Raw genomic sequence first — 16,308 nt, 5'->3', positions numbered from 1 at the left:
GGATACAAGAAAGATGCCAATCATTTTGAGGCCCCATTGAGAGTCATAGAATAATAGAGTTGGAAGGAACCTCCTGGGTCATCTAGTCTAACCCCCTATACTATGCAGGACACTCACAACCCTATTGCTCATCCACTGTAACCTGCCACCCCCTTTGCCTTCACAGAATCAGTCTCTCTGTCAGATGGCTATCTAGCCTCTGTTTAAAAAATTCCAAAAATGGAGGACCTACCACCTCCCGAGGAAGCCTGTTCCACTGAGAAACCACTCTGTCAGGAATATCTTCCAGAGGTTTAGATGGAATTTCTTTTGAATTAATTTCATCCCATTGGTTCTGGTCCATCCCTCTGGGTAAAGAAAGAACAACTCTGCTCCATCCTCAATATGGCAGCCTTTTAAATAGTTGATGATGGCTAACAGATCCCTTCTCAGTTGTCTCCTCTCCAGGCTAAACAGACCAAGCTCCCCCAACCTTTCCTCATACATCTTGGTCTCCAAACCCCTCACCATCTTTGTTGAAGAAAGGTGGGATACAATTGAAGGTAAGAATACACAGCACATAAATAAACATTGTACTCAAGGCAACCACGGCCCTTAGTTTGCTAAATCTGAGCAAGGCTTTTAACAATAGGATGTTCTGGAGCAGGGGTAGTCAACCTGTGGTCCTCCAGATGTTCATGAACTACAATTCCCATGAGCCCCTGCCAGCAAACACTGGTAGGGGCTCATGGGAATTGTAGTCCATGGACATCTGGAGGACCACAGGTTGACTACCCCTGTTCTGGAGGACATGAATTCATAGGTTCCCAGTAGGTTTGAAACTACTTAATGACACTTAATACATGCTTCTGCAACTCTTTGTACGGTAGCTAACAGAGATAGGACCTACAATCCAATAACAAGGCACCTGGATTCTGGATTTCACTGTGGCTGATCAGTTCAAGGGGTCTTGGATACCATGGATGGCAAAGAACTCTACATGTGTTCTCAACTACATTGTGTTATCTAGCCCAGTGGTGACAGCACAGGACTAAATAAAACAGTGGTCTCACTTAACATAAGACAACCCCGTATATGTCCCTGTTTACACTTGCCAAAGGCAAAGCATAGGCATAATCCACTAATCACAATGCATCTAACACGCTATGAAGGCCGGCTTTCCTAACCAATCCCAGACAGTAAGCAACTAGCTGTTCAATGCTGCTGCTCTCCAAAGTGAATGTGCTTCATGCCAAGGTCCCCAGACAGCATAGGTCCCAAAGAAAACTGGAATGTTTAAAGTCATGCACTGCATAAAATCCCATGTGGTGCCTTCTACTGCTGAGTCTTCTAGGACACTCTCCTAGCTGGGCACTGTTTAGCTTCTGAGATCTGAAGGCTATACCATGCCATTCCACATCTAGTTTTAATTCCCCACATCAAGACTGCTGGATGACGTTGGATCAGTCATAGTTCTCTCAGAACATTCTCAGCCTTATCTACCTCAAGTGGTGCCTATTGTGAGGAGAGAAAGGGAAGGTGATTGTAAGCCACTTTGAGACACCTTCGGGTAGAGAAAAGATGGGGTATAAAAATTAAATCCTCCTCCTCCTCTTTTCTTCACCCTCTTGAGTAGCTGAGGACAAATGCTACTTACCATTAATCACATAGGGGAGAAAACATTTCCCTGTGCTTTTAACATAATTATCATATATAGACATGACTGCACTGAGAATCTGTTCCACTTAATATTTCTGGTAAGGCCTTAGAGTCTCATGGCTTAAGTGCCAGTCTGAGCTTAACACCCACTCAGAGTGACTGTCCTGCCCCTGAGAGCCTCCTCCTCCAACTCACTTGCCTGTCAGTTCAGCAGCCAGCCAATGACCTTCTGTCCCCCACCCCTGACCACCCGTTCTTCCTTCCACTTCCCTCTGAGGCTGCAGATTCCTGCTGCGTGAGAGCTGCCCCTGCTGGTGAGTTCCCGAGTAGATGCTTGCAGCCTTTCCAGGGCCTGGGGGGAGGCTGTCCACAGAATTCTTCAACCCCACCCTCCTAATCTAGCACTCATTGTATTCCTGAATGCTTGGCCCCTAGTTTTAGAATAATAGGTGTAGAAAGGGCAGAACATCTTTGCCTTCCCCCCCCCCCCTCTGGACTATGGCAAAAGAACAGACAAAGAGCCCTGCTGGATCAGACAAGTAGTCCATCTGGGCCAGTGACCTCTTTCATGCATTGGCCAACCAGTTATTTTGGAGGACTATTGTAAAAGATAGAAAAACCAAGGCCTTCCCCTCACTTGTAGCCATGTTATTCAAGTGTTGCTGAATGTCGAGATCCTCCATGAATCCGTCGAGCCCATTTTTAGAGCCATCTATTTAAGTGGCTGACACTCTGAGCATGGGCAGTGCATCCCACAGTTTATTAACTGGGCCAAATGAACTAGATGACACAAGCCAACCATTGCTCCATTTCCCTCCCATTGGAACTGTTAATGGCTCAAATAAAACCATAACTTAATAAACAGACACTTTATGTAATGAATCTCTGGATGGAAGGGAGCTGATTGAGGACGAGCATACAGAATTCTTTCAGCAGCCTCGGCGAAGTGTATGCTTTCATTAGCTTGCATTACAAATAAGTAATTTAACTTTTATTATTCTTCACTTACTTTGCCTGTCAAGGCATTTCACTGGGGAACTCATGTAACAATGAGTAAGAGATATCCTTATTAATTTATAAGAAAGAAACGGCTCTTTGGAGAAACCAGCCCCATGTGATGATGGAAGAGATGGCAAAGAAATCCTTGAGTGCCGCTTAATGAAGCCCCAATTTAATGTAGACGGGGTGAATTTTCCAGACACGCAAAATGTATGTCAAAGATAATTCAATTATCTGCATTACTTAGCTGAGTTATGCTTTTTGCATTGATCTTGCATTAGAAACCTTCAGGGGGCTGGGGAAACGAACAAAGATGTAATTTTTACTCATATCGATGTCAAATCATTTAAAAGGCTGCAAAAGCCTTTTGGGTATTGTTTTAGGACAGGGGTAGTCAAACTGCAGCCCTCCAGATGTCCATGGACTACAATTCCCAGGAGCCCCTGCCAGCATTCACTGGCAGGGGCTCCTGGGAATTGTAGTCCATGGACATCTATTTTAGGAGAACTAACACCTATGCTGGAAACTGATCCTGACAGATATAGCAGAGATGCTATTTACTCCAAGGGAATACCCTGATATTCCTAGGGTACCCAAGGAAAGGATAAATTCAAAGGGAACTGGAACTCTGTTAATCCCATCCAAACCTGGCACACAAACCAAATTATATTCTTGGCCCTGAAAAATATTATCAGACTCAGACTCAGAAAACCTTTATTGGCATACACAATCACAATCCAAGGAAACAAAATGGGTTAGACAAGACTATGTTCCCGCACTAACAAACATTATTTGGAACATGCTTCCAAGAGCATCTTGGCTACCCAGGCAAGTTTAATGGGATCCTTTTCTGAAAGCATTCATTTGGTGGTGAAATAATATCGGAAGGAAGAATAGAAATTTAGCCTTAAAAAGAAACTCAAAGGGTTGGATCTAATCAGTTTTCCCTTCTTGGAATAAAGAGCTGTAGCAGGGATCACAAATGAAGCTGTCATATACTGGCTCCTTCAAACTCTATGGTTCTATGATTCTACATAACCCTAATTTTAAAGCAACATTTGAGTCCAATGGGACCTTTAAGATCAACAAAAATTCATTCAAGGCATGAACTTTTGGGTGCAGGCACAGTTCCTCAGACAATGGAGTAACGATATAAGGAGAATTACATTAGAGTTACATTAGAGTAACGATATAAGGAGAAAGTAAATTGGTATCAAATTACAGCAACATAAGTCCAAATATCTTATCTTATCCATGATTCCTCTATATATTTGTGAAACTGGCCGGGGGGCAGAGCATGTCCGGGGAGTCTGAGTTGGAATAGGGCCAGTCCTATTCCAACTTATTGGGCCTGCCCTCCGAACCCAGCCACTTGCCTTACTCACCTTCCAAGTTTGACGGCGGCCGCCGGCCACAGCAACAAGGAGCTGGCAGTGGCAGCCATTGCGAGAAGCGGCTGGTCCACAACATGCCCCCGCCGCTCTCTGCAGCCGCTGGCTGCAGCCAGAAGGGGGCAGAGGTGGCGGACAGGGCAGCGGCAAGGGCAGTGACAGTTTGAATCAGCCGGCTCATGGGTCGCCGCCAGCCCTTGCTGGCGGCCCTGCCCACAGCACGAAGGAGGTGGTGGCAGTGCTGCAGACCCGCCAGCAAGAACTGCAATGTTACTGTGCACCGGCCCACACCTCCAACAAGCTACCGCCACCAAGGAGCAGGCTCAGCCCTCACTGCACCTGTCGGCCTCCACCTAAAGGAGGCGGCAGCAAGGGTGGTGGCAGCAGCGACAGTGCAACTCAGCTGTCCCACGGAATGCCGCCAGCTTTCGCTAATGCTGCTGCCAATGCCAGAACGGAGGCAGCAGCGGTGGAGGCAGAGAGCCCGCCAGCCTACAGGATGCCGCTCTAGTGGTGATGAGCCCACAGCAGCCCATGCTGGGAGGCGGCGATCCAGGACTGCTGCCAGGAAGGCATATGTGGCCACTGTGAGTATGCCAACCACCCACTAAACCACCCGCCTGGGGAGGGGGCCTTGGACAAATGACATGCACCCTCTCTGAGTTTTCCCAGCCCTGCCTCCACCCCCTTCCTCCCGCTAGCACCCACTGCATTTCTCAATTCGGCAGCCTTTCCAACCTTCCGACCTGTGAGGTGGCTGCAGAGGTGGGACAGCCCTACACCACTCAGCCTACCTGCCTGCCTCCCACCCAACCCCCCCAAAAATCCCTGCTCCTAGTGCCCGCTGAATTGAGCCTGGAGTGGGCTTGGATGCTAATTTAGTATGATAAGCCAGCCAGAAAGTTCAGAAAGAAAGCCGAGAGATGGATGGTACACCCCTTCCCCTCTCCCCCCTCCCTCCTCCCCTAGCCAGCCAGACAGTTTAGAAAGAAAGCCAAGAGACGGATATTTGGGAGACAGCATGGAGAACCTAGGATGCAGCGAACGAAGAGACAAAGGCAGAGAGACATAAATAGATCAGGGGAGATACAAACAGAGAGACCCAGAAATATACACAAAGGAGATAGAGAGCTCACACTCCACCCCCCTCCCCCTTAACGGAGAGAAAAGCACAGACGGACAGATACAGGGGTATCAGAAAGCAGGGCGAATAGACAGAGAGTGAGAACATGGGAGACAGCATGGAGATACAAGGATGCAGGGAGATATACAGGCAGAGATCCCAGCCAGTCCAGGCTACAGCCCTTTGTCCCCCTCCCTCCCACCCCCCATAGACAGCCAGACAATGAGAAAGTTAGTCAAGAGAATGATGGCTGGGAGACAAGGATGCATGGAAGGAGGGAGGGAGGGAAACAGGAAAGAAAGAGAGAATGAGGGACAGAAAGACATATGGAGAGATACAAACACAGAGAGACAGAAAGAGACACAAAGGAGAGAGAGAGCTCACACGTCACCCCCCCACCCCCATAACAGAGACAGAAACAGAGATGGAGAGATACAGATCTGCCAGAAAGAAGGGAAGAAATACAGAGAGTAAGAAAGTTCGCAGAGACAGGGATCGCTGGCAGCAATACAGGAGATAAAGGGATAGATGGATGCTTGGATGGAAGGATAGAATGAACGAAGGAAGGAAGACACTGAGAGAGAGAGAGATGGAAAGACAGAGACAGAAATCAAAACACATAAAGGAGAGTGAAAACAAGGAAGCCAGGAAGGAAGGAAGGAAGGAAGGAAGGAAGACAGGAAAGAAGGAAGTCAAGGAGGAAGGAAGGAGGGAGAAAAAGGGAGATACAGGAATGGGAGCAATAACGGAAGACATACAGAAACCAGACAGTTAGAACAGATAGGGATGGATGGGAGAGAGAAAGCAGGTAAAACCCCTACAATACCACTTACATAAAAACCCAGCCACAAAGGACACTCTCTAATCCACCCTTCCTAGCACCCATTGTATTTAAATTCTAGTGCATCCTATAATTCTCCATAGACCAACTATGCGCAAAAGAACTGTGCTGATCATGGGCAGCACCACCTCCAGCAGAACTCGATCCACATTAGAGATAGAGACCATGTCTGAAAGATCACCCATATCTACACAAACCACTCACCACCTTCACACTACAAGGAGAAGTACCACCTTCCTGAAACCTGCAAAATATGTCACTAACCAGCCAATCGGGTTTGAGCATGGATGGGTGAACATCAGGACTTCTGCTACAGACAACAATATCTGTTATACTAATCAGTAATGCTTGGAGCACCTAGAGCCCAACAAATGACTTCTTTCCTCTTGTTTCTAAGTAACATCAGCTGATCTCACTTTAAATTCAATGGTCAATTGATCTGAAAGTACCATTAGAGTGCTCAACTAAGAACATTAAAAAAACACTCAGAGGAAGATTGTCTGATGAAAATGGATAGGAAAAAAGTGGTGCTGTTTGAGATAACACATTAAAAATAGGAAATTCACTAGGTGAAACTCTTGTCCCTATAGCGTATAACAGTGAATTCTCATAAAAGTAGTGCAGAGAAATCAGAATTGTGGTTAAGAATCAACAATGATTGTGAATAGCCACATTATTATTTTTTTTGCATGATTAAGATTATCTTGGATGGATCTGACTTATCCAACATCTGTCCCTGACTTCTTAGTTCTCTGTAGTTTCTTGGAGCAATGATTCTTTATATGAAAGGCTCTCCAGATATCCCAGTTGAATTCCTTGTTCTCTGACTCTACACCAGGGGTAGTCAAACTGCGGCCCTCCAGATGTCCATGGCAGGGGCCCCTGGGAATTGTAGTCCATGGACATCTGGAGGGCCGCAGTTTGACTACCCCTGCTCTACACAGTAGCCCTTCCATGCGTTTCTTCAGGGGTGAGGCTGTCCAGTGATGGAGAATACCATCTCACTCTATGGTTGATCCTAACTACTTCAGAAGCTGAGTACGCTAGCACTTATAAATGGCCCCTGGTTTATAAGTTGGATTTTAACTGTGCTTTAATTCTGCTCAAAAAAGCAGGCTTTGCAGTCTAAAGGACTGTTCTGTCCCATATGCATCTACCAAAACCCTCAGAGTTTTTCCTTTACGTCTCTTGCCATGAAGTCATACATCCATTTTTTCAGTCAGCACCTATTATGGAACTAGACAGTTTCCCCCTGGAGAAATTCCCATGTTCCCTTCAATGCTTGCCTTCTGTTGAGCTATAAAAAGACAACTGTTTAACAAGGCCTTTGAGCCCAGTTTAAGCCATTTCTTTCTTTCTTTCTTTCTTTCTTTCTTTCTTTCTTTCTTTCTTTCTTTCTTTCTTTCTTTCTTTCTTTCTTTCTTTCTTTCTTTCTTTCTTTCTTTCTTTCTTTGTGATCTCTAGATATAAATCGCTGTTAAAATAACAGCCTAAGTGGTGGGTGGGCGGAGACTGGGCATGACCTGTCTGAGGCAGGGCCCATCCACTCCAGACTTTATCACAGCTGCCGACAGCATCATAGGTAAGTGCAGGTGCGGTTATGAGGGGGCTGGCCTTCCCTGTCAATTTAAAATGGGGCCGTGGCTAGGAACTGGCTCCAGCGAATCAGAAGAAGAGTTGGTTCTTATATGCCACTTTTCTCTACCTGAAGGAGTCTCAAATGGTTTACAATTGCCTCCCCTTTCCTCTCCCAACAACTGTGACTTAGGTGAGGCTGAAAGATCCTTGACATTACTGCTCAGTCAGAACAGCTTTATCAGTGCTGTGGCGAGTCCAAGGTCACCCAGATGGCTGCATGTGGGGGAGCGTGGAACCAAACCTGGATTGCCAGATTAGAAACTGCTGCTCCTAACCACTGCACCAAACTGGCTCTCCCTACACCATCTTGGCTCTCCCTACTATGTTAGCTGGGGACTAAACCTGAGACTTTTTGCATACAAAGCAGATGCTCTACCTCTGAGATAGGGCCCTTCCTCAACCATCATTTGGTAAACAGTAATCTGCATTCATCTTGTTACTGTCACGAATGCTAGTCATTTTGGGGTCTGTGCAAGGGTCACTTCATTAGCAGGAATAATAGATGATAGAATCACTCACATTTCTGTTCTCTGTCTAACAAGCTCAGTATTCACTGACAATCAGATCAGGATTTCATTTTACTTTAGGTCATGGGCCTGCCTGCCTGTCATTATTTAAACTGAATGTGTGGGGAGGGCAGAGAGAAATGAACGGTTCTTGGATTTGCTGTTAATAAAACAGCATCTGAGTCTGGCTTTTATCTATGGTAGAATGAACTCAGAATGTGCTTTGATACTTCAGAGATAAGCCCATAGGTGTTTTACAGGCAACAACCTAGTTCAGGGGTCCCCAGCATAGCGCCCTTGGTTGCCATAGCACCTGCCAACACATTTTTGGTGCTGAGTATTTGTAGGAAGTGGGAAGGACAAGTAGGCTTATGATTGTCTAGTAAAGATTAGGTTGGCTAAGCAGATTTTTAAAAAATGTTGCTTTGGTGGCAGATGCCACCGCAGCACAAGCATATGCACTGTGTTGCTCAAGTTAACCTGTGGCAGCCATTTTGTGGCTCCTTCAGCCTCCTATGGCAGCCATTTTGTTCCCGTGCTCACTATGCTGTGACAGAATTCTAAATGTGCCTGCAGTCTCAAAAAGGCTGGGAATCCCTGAAATAGTTTATCGTATTCATGAAGAGACTGAAAAGGTTGGTTTAATGTGCAAAAAATATACTAAAAGAGAATAGTCAGTGGTTATAATAGACAAGGGGCTAAGCCCACTGAATTTAGTAATACAACAGGCATAAGATTGGGGGAGTGGAAGACCTCTGTGGACAGCTTCCCCCTCTTCCCAGGATCTGGAAAGGCTGCAGGAAGCTGTTAGGGAACTCACCAGCAGGGGCAGCTGTCATGTGGCAGGAACCTACAGCCTCCAAGCCTCAGATGGAAGTGGAAGGAGGAGGGGGTGGTCAGGGGTGGGGGATGGAAGGCAATTGGCTGGCTTCTTTCTTTCTTTCTTTCTTTCTTTCTTTCTTTCTTTCTTTCTTTCTTTCTTTCTTTCTTTCTTTCTTTCTTTCTTTCTTTCTTTCTTTCTTTCTTTCTTTCTTTCTTTCATTTCTAGCCCACCATTCCCATAAGTGGCTTGTGGCAGGTAATATTACTGTTCCAATAAAACACATCAAAATCCCATTTAATCCCCCCCAATACAATTGAATTCCACTTACCCAGGTGGTGATAAAACCTCCCCTTTCCCCAATCCAGAGATCACCCAAAAATGTCCTGGCCCTAGTTGAGGCCAGGTGAACTTTCTTCGGGCCAGGAATCTCCAACAAATTAGCACCCACAGAGCAAAGAGCCCTGTGGAGGGCAAAAGGAGGCAAGCAATCCCTCACTTATGTGGAGTCCAGTCTGCATATGTCCTTAAAGGTTAATACCAACCTGATCCTGATCCAAAGCACAACTGGTAACCAATGCAGCTGCCTCAGCACTGGTGTTCCAGTGAGGACCCTAGAAGTTGCATCCAGTACCAGCTGCCATTTCCAAGTCAAGGACAAGGGCAGGCCCACATAAAGCAACTTACTGAAATCTGGTCTAGAGGTGACCATTGTATGAATCACTGTTGCCAAACATTCTGAAAACAGATAGGGTAGTAGCCTTGCCTGATGTAGATTAAAAAATCTTATACTGTAGCAGTATAAGAGACCCTAGTGAGTTACTCAGCCTTTGAGGGGAGAGAAGGACAGTTTGCACCAGTGAAGAAGTTTGGGTGAGAAGGTCATTCTGCCCCAATGAGTCACACTGGTGTAGAAGTGGGGAGGGGAGAGGGACAGCCTGCCCCAATGAGTTGCCCTGTTTTTGAAGTGTGTGTGTGTGTGGGGGGGGGGAAGTACACCCTTCCCCAACAATTTGCCCTGGTATAGAAGTGGGGTGGGAATAATTCCCAATGCAGAAACAGTATGAGTCAGACCTACTCTCTTCCCACTCACTTCCAAGCTCCCCAGTTATAATTTTCGAACTCTCCACTCAGCAATGTTCCATCAGCTTTCATTGGCTACTCTTAAGGAGAGGCAGAACCTAACCTGCCCATCACAACAGTCCAATGTTCTGCACACGACAATATTTGGCCCATGTGTGCTACCACTGTATTTCTGTTTTGCTACTAGAGTGAAAGACCATCACACTTTGGGTGCCGAAGGGTTTCAAAGTAAACTCTCATTCAGTTCCAGTCAAGTATTTGTACTTTGCAATTTTCTGGAACTAGCCAAAAAGTCTGAAAGGGGCTCCTTTGATTGTGGCCAACTCTAGATCTGTTTCTGACAAAGAGTTTCATGCAACTTGTAGAGGTGTGTGCATGTGTATAAATTTTAAATTAATCTTGAGCAGAAATGTGTCCATTTAATCTGAAACCAGGTCTACATAAGAGCAATATGCATCGAGAGGGGGAGAGAAAAAAGCTAAAAGTGTGTGTGGGGGAGGGAAGGTCATAACTTCACTTAGATGCTACAGACGTATTGTTGCAGGACAATAGATACTTACCAGCAAAAGCCCACAAAAAGCACTCCGTGGGATATTGTGGCATATCCAATCCTGTAATGCCTTTCAATTGAGAATGCTACACTGTTAAAATGTTCAAAACATGAATCTCTCCTTTTTCATTTCAGTCCATCTAGCTCAAATCCTGCATAAGAAAAATAAAAAGGGCAGCGCTAATTTAAGTGAAGTCAGACTTGTCCAGTATTATATGCATCTGTCAATGGGAAATCTTCTCCGTCGCCATCGTATTGTTCTCCGAGTCTGGTATTGACTTCTTATATCCTGGCTCTGATCCCATCTCCATTACAGCTTGTCTTGTTGAGACAAGCAAAATACTAGTTTCTGGCACGAACTCAAACATCTCATTAGTGTTGAGAAGCTGCATCCTGCTCTTCGTGAAATCTATATTTTGCTACGTAGCAGTCATGAGGTCTGATGATCTATGCTTCCTTTAGATCTCATCCCTACGCTCAGGTTCCCGCAAATGTTTGCAGTACGATATCGTGTTCCATCTGTTAAAAAATGGTCTGCTGATGTATCAATACTGTTTTACTTGTGTTTTCATCCTTGGCTCCGTTGCTGGTTTGCTTTGAATTGCTACAATACATTTGCATGGTATTCAACAGCCCCACAGGAGATGATACCTGGTCCAAATGCAAATAGCTGTAGTCACTATGGTCTTTTTACCCAGTAAAGACTGCTCCTCTTTGAATATGCCAACTAAAATAAATAAATAAGGGAATTTTAAAGCAATATGCCTTTACAATGTTATTATTTACTCAACATATGGGGGGATTACTTTTTTCAGAAATGTTTAGAAATTCCTTTATTAACCCCCTAAAAACTGTTTCTCATAGAGGATGGAGCAGAGTTGTTCTCTCTTGCCCTGGAGGGATGGACTAGAACCCGTGAAAACAGTTTCTGACAGGACTGTGATTAGCTCAATGTCACCCAGCATGCGGAAGAGCAGGGAATCAAATCCAGCTCACACATTAGAAGCTGCTGCTCTTAACCACCATACCATGCAACCTCTCTGCCACAAAGTTCCCCCTTCCTAAGCAAAGTTCCCCCTTCCTAAGCAAGCCCTCCAGGCTCCTGGAGGTGAGTTGTTGTTGTAGAGCAATTTTTCTCTGGGGTGCTAATCTCTGTAGTCCAATTCTAGGAGATTTCCAAGCCACAGCTGGAGGGTCAGGAATGTTCCTTGTGGTTTGAAGGTCAGGCTTCAAGAGTCCAAGGGTGGACAGGAGCTTTTGCCATGTAGCCACCCCCCAGGAAGGCTATAGTGCAGGTGTGCATCTTAGCGCCCATCCCTGGGTATAACAGGCTTTGCCTCAAGTAGAAAATAAAAGGGAACATTTAATGAGATATTCAGTAATTCAACTACATACATGGAATTACGTATGAAAATAGGGTTACCATATACCTGCTTGGGGCAGAAGTTCTCCTGACAATGGTCCCATGTCCCCCACACTTGCTCAATAGAATGGCAAGGGGGAAATGGGGAAGATGGTGGTGACACTGATCTATATAGCATGTTTTTACCATAGAGTTTCAGTGAAATTCCTAGAAGGTCATGATGTCACTTCCCAGAAAGTTATTATAGTGAATAATATGGGACATTGAGCATTACATGAAGCTGCTCTAGGGCAGAACAGATTCCTGGTTATTGAAAGAGGGTGGGCATTGAGTGGGTTGCTTCTATGAAGAAGCTTGGCCACACCTCCCTGCACTGTGCTGCCAGCTGTGGTTTCCACAGGTCCTGCCCACCGCAGCAGCAAACAGCAGCCTCTGGTAAGACACGGCCACGATTTCAGCTGAACAGCCTTTGTCTCCCCTGCATGACACACTGCCCTTTCCAAAAGTAGAGTTTGGGGCAAACATCCAGGATTTCACATCTTAGAAACATTTGTCTTCCAATCAGTAAGTACCCTAAAACCTGATCTACACGACAACTTTTGTTTTTGGATTATGATATAGTTTTTGATTCCAACAGTTCTCTGAAAATTAATAGCTTTCTTTTTATAAAGAGTGACAGGATAAAATCTGAATAGACAATATATCTGACAATATATCTGAAAGGCTAAGATTAATATATCAGTCTAGTATCTCATCAAATTTAGACTGAATGTAAGAAAAGGTAATATATAAGAACCGATAACCACTGATGAATGGATTTAGAAATGGGTTTTCCATTAAAGGGGGAAAAAATTCCATGCTCGATTCCCTGCAAGGGTTCCTCACCCCCTATCTTTTTGTACTTATGAAAGACTTGAAATCAATTTAGTTAAAACAATGTATTTGTTTTTAAAAGAACGATGAATATGCAGTTTGATTTGCATGCTCAAAGAAAAAATAAATGCAGAAATATTACTGATAATTTGTTTCCCACAAATGCTGGAAGTAGGGAACGTGTCACAAATCACCATATCTTGAGTCTCAGGATTTAGGGGTTCCACTGATGAAGCCAGCCTTTTGCAGAAGTTTAATTTCCTTTCTTGTTTGTGTTTCGATCTGCCACTCCGTATAGCTGGCTAAACAGTCTCAAATTTCTTACAGTGTAAAACAGCATTAAGAGGAGAAGCAAGATTGTTTGAAGAAGAGATGGCGCTAACAGGTAAATACATGCAGCTGGTTTACTCCTCCCTCTGCAGAACTGAGGAATGGATTCCAGGGATCCAGATATATCTGCAGTGATCTTCAAGGAAACCTCTGATTCAAGAGGCTCTTCCAACAGGAGGGGAACCTCTTGCTTCAGAAAAAAGACTCCTTGAGTGAGAAGAAAGCAACATCTTCACGGGAACATCTGCCAGAATTAACCCTTATCTGTGTACTACTTCACATTCTGGTGGGCACTCAGAGAGGGCCTTTTGGGAGCAGCCCCCCAATTATGGAACCATCTCCTCAGAGAAATGTATCTGGCTTCTTCAGAAGCAGAATAAGCAGAGTTGTTTTTTATACCTTGCTTTTCACTATCCGAAGGAAACTCAAAGTGGCTTACAAACACCTTTCTCTGCCTCTCCCCAAAACAGACATATCCTGTGAGGTAGGTGTGGCTGAGAGAGCTCATATAGAATTGCTCTACGAGGATAGCCCTAAGAGAACTATGACTAGTTCATGGTTATCCAGCTGGCTGCACATGGAAAGGAGTAGGGAACCACATGGAAAGGAGTAGGGAACCAAATTAGTCTCCCACCCTTTTAACCATTACACCAACCCAATTCTCTTCCCTCCACATCTTCAGGAGGCAGCTGAAGGCTGTTTTATTAAGGCTGCTTTTAACTAATTAATTGTTTATTGGCTAACCTATCTGAGATTTTAAATGGTTGTTATTTTTGTGTTTTGTAGTTGTTGTTTTCCTTATATATGTAAGCCGCCTTGAGTTCTACAAGGCAAGAAGTCGATCAAGAATTGTTTAAAATGAATCGATAAAAATACATGGATGGAACTTCCACATTTCTAAATGAAAGATCTACCGGTCCCAACCAGGGCGGGCAAAGATCCAACGCAGAGATGGCTGGGCCTCTGGGACAGCTGTAGAGGACTTAACAGGTCAGAACTCTCTGATGATCCCTTGATATTTGCCTTGATGGGCATTGTCATCCATTTGAATTCTGGCTCTCGATAATAAGCCATAACCACTTGAAAATAAATCCCAGTGAAGCCAGGAGGGCTTCTGAATAAACATGCTTAGAATCCGATTAGCAGCCTTTAAAGGCACTTTTGCTATTTGGTTTATCCTCTGGTGCTGGCAACCACCATGGGGTAAATATGTCACCTATAGAGCTTCTTTTCCACCTAAAATATTTGTTTTATGAATGCCCCGATGGAGTGTTCAGACATCTCCATGTGTCCTTTTTATCACAGCGATGCACAGCTTTTATGGCCAAATAGTTAATCTGCTTAGCAGAATTTTAATAACTTTTCTTTAAAGTAATCTGTGGGGAGGCTTTTGTAGTGTGGCCAAGTTAATACCTAATTGACATAGTGCATCATTTGGGCACCTCTTCTCTAGCCACGGACTCCAAAATAGCCCAAACAACATCAGCAAAGGAATCTATAGCTTCAGAGATGTTGGGTTTGAGGTTTCCTGAAGTCACTCAATATTCCCTGAAACAGATCAATGGCTGTGCAAATGAATAATAGAAGTCAACAAATATGTTGAAGCTCAGCTACTCTTCAAACCATAATACAGGTTTAAGATACAGATGTTGCCTGCAGAATTATCTAAAAGCCTGTAGTGCTAAGCTTTCAGAAGAGTTTATACATTTCCTCAGCTCCTCCTTGTGTGTGTGTTGGCATGTGTGTGTGTGTTTGTGTTTAAACCTGCTCATGACAGAATTTTAAATAACTGAAGGCAATTTTCCAAAATCACTGTATGGGAGGAGAGGTGAGAGAAAGGGTATAAGACATCTAACAAGCTAGCAGGTATTTCCAGTGTTTCTTTCCACTGTGTAATAATGGTAATTGATATCAGACAGAATGATTTTTAATTGAAAATTTTTCAAGCTACTCTACTTGCCGTGGCATGGATTAAAGTTAGTAAATGCAGAGAGCTTAATTCTCAGTTTTTGGAGCATGCAATGACTTCCTGTTGGATCAACATGCCACAGTGAAGCTTAAAGCATATTATATTTACATATTCATTTTACAATTGTTGCCATGCAGAAATGGGAATGTGACATTGGGAAGCCACAGAGCAGCAAGACGGGAAAACTTTGATAGTGATAAGTTGAGGTTCAAAGAATGTCCCCCTCCCAACCATCTGAATGCACAGATAGCAGCTGGGGTCAAATGAGAACACTGGAGTGTTACCAGAAACACACACATCAGACCAAGGCACGTGTCTATGAGCAGTGGGGAATTGCTTTGCAAGAGATTTGGTAATGGGGTGTCATGGATCGTTTATGAGGTGATTATACCCTTTAGAACTCAAGGCAGACAACAGGTAGTTATAGTAAAATCTTTATTGGAAAGAAAATGATAAAAAGAAATAGACAAACATATCTGGCACACTATCAGTCAAGGGGATAGGAAAATAAAGAAAGGAAAGGATTGCAATCAGTATATTTACCAGTTCTGGAGAGGGTAGAGGCAGAGAATGACATGAACAGCACGTAGGGTGTTCTGAATGGGTCCCGGATCAGAAGAACACTTTGGCTTGGGAAATCCAGAGTTTATATATGTTTTTGGGAAGGGGGTTGTGCTGGGCTTGTGATGGGAGTGTGATAGAGGCAAGGTGAGTGCATGATAGAATTTTCCATGGGTAGGAAGTTGGGAAATGGCCTAGCTTGGTCTGGAGTGCTGATGAGCTCAAATAAAGGAAACCTTCATGTCTCAATGGGTCTAGCTGTTGGGTTGGGGGAGCAATTTTCCCTGGCAGATTGGCTTAGAGTGAGTCAGAGGTGAGAGACAAAGTAGATTGTTTAGAAGCCTCTAGGCAAACATGGCTTTGTAGGTGACTTGATCAGCAATACAAGGCAGGGGGGGAAGGCGAGATATGACTCAAGGTGCACCTGTGATGTTGAACCTGTCTCTAAGAGCAAGCTTGGGAGAACATGGAGTCTGGCCCTACTGGGTCTTGGCAGACCTTAACAGTGTCTGGCTTTGGCATAAGCCTAGACTATTGTGGGGTGCCACTGGTTGTTGGATCAGTATGCCAGGCTGTAGAGCAGGGTCCTGCCATACACAACAGGTGAGACTAAGAGACATAAA

This window comes from Paroedura picta, chromosome 9 (assembly GCF_049243985.1).
Source record: "Paroedura picta isolate Pp20150507F chromosome 9, Ppicta_v3.0, whole genome shotgun sequence".
NCBI classification, from domain to species: Eukaryota; Metazoa; Chordata; class Lepidosauria; order Squamata; family Gekkonidae; genus Paroedura; species Paroedura picta.
The sequence above is the reverse complement of the archived record's forward strand: the minus strand, read 5'-3'. Positions refer to the sequence as shown.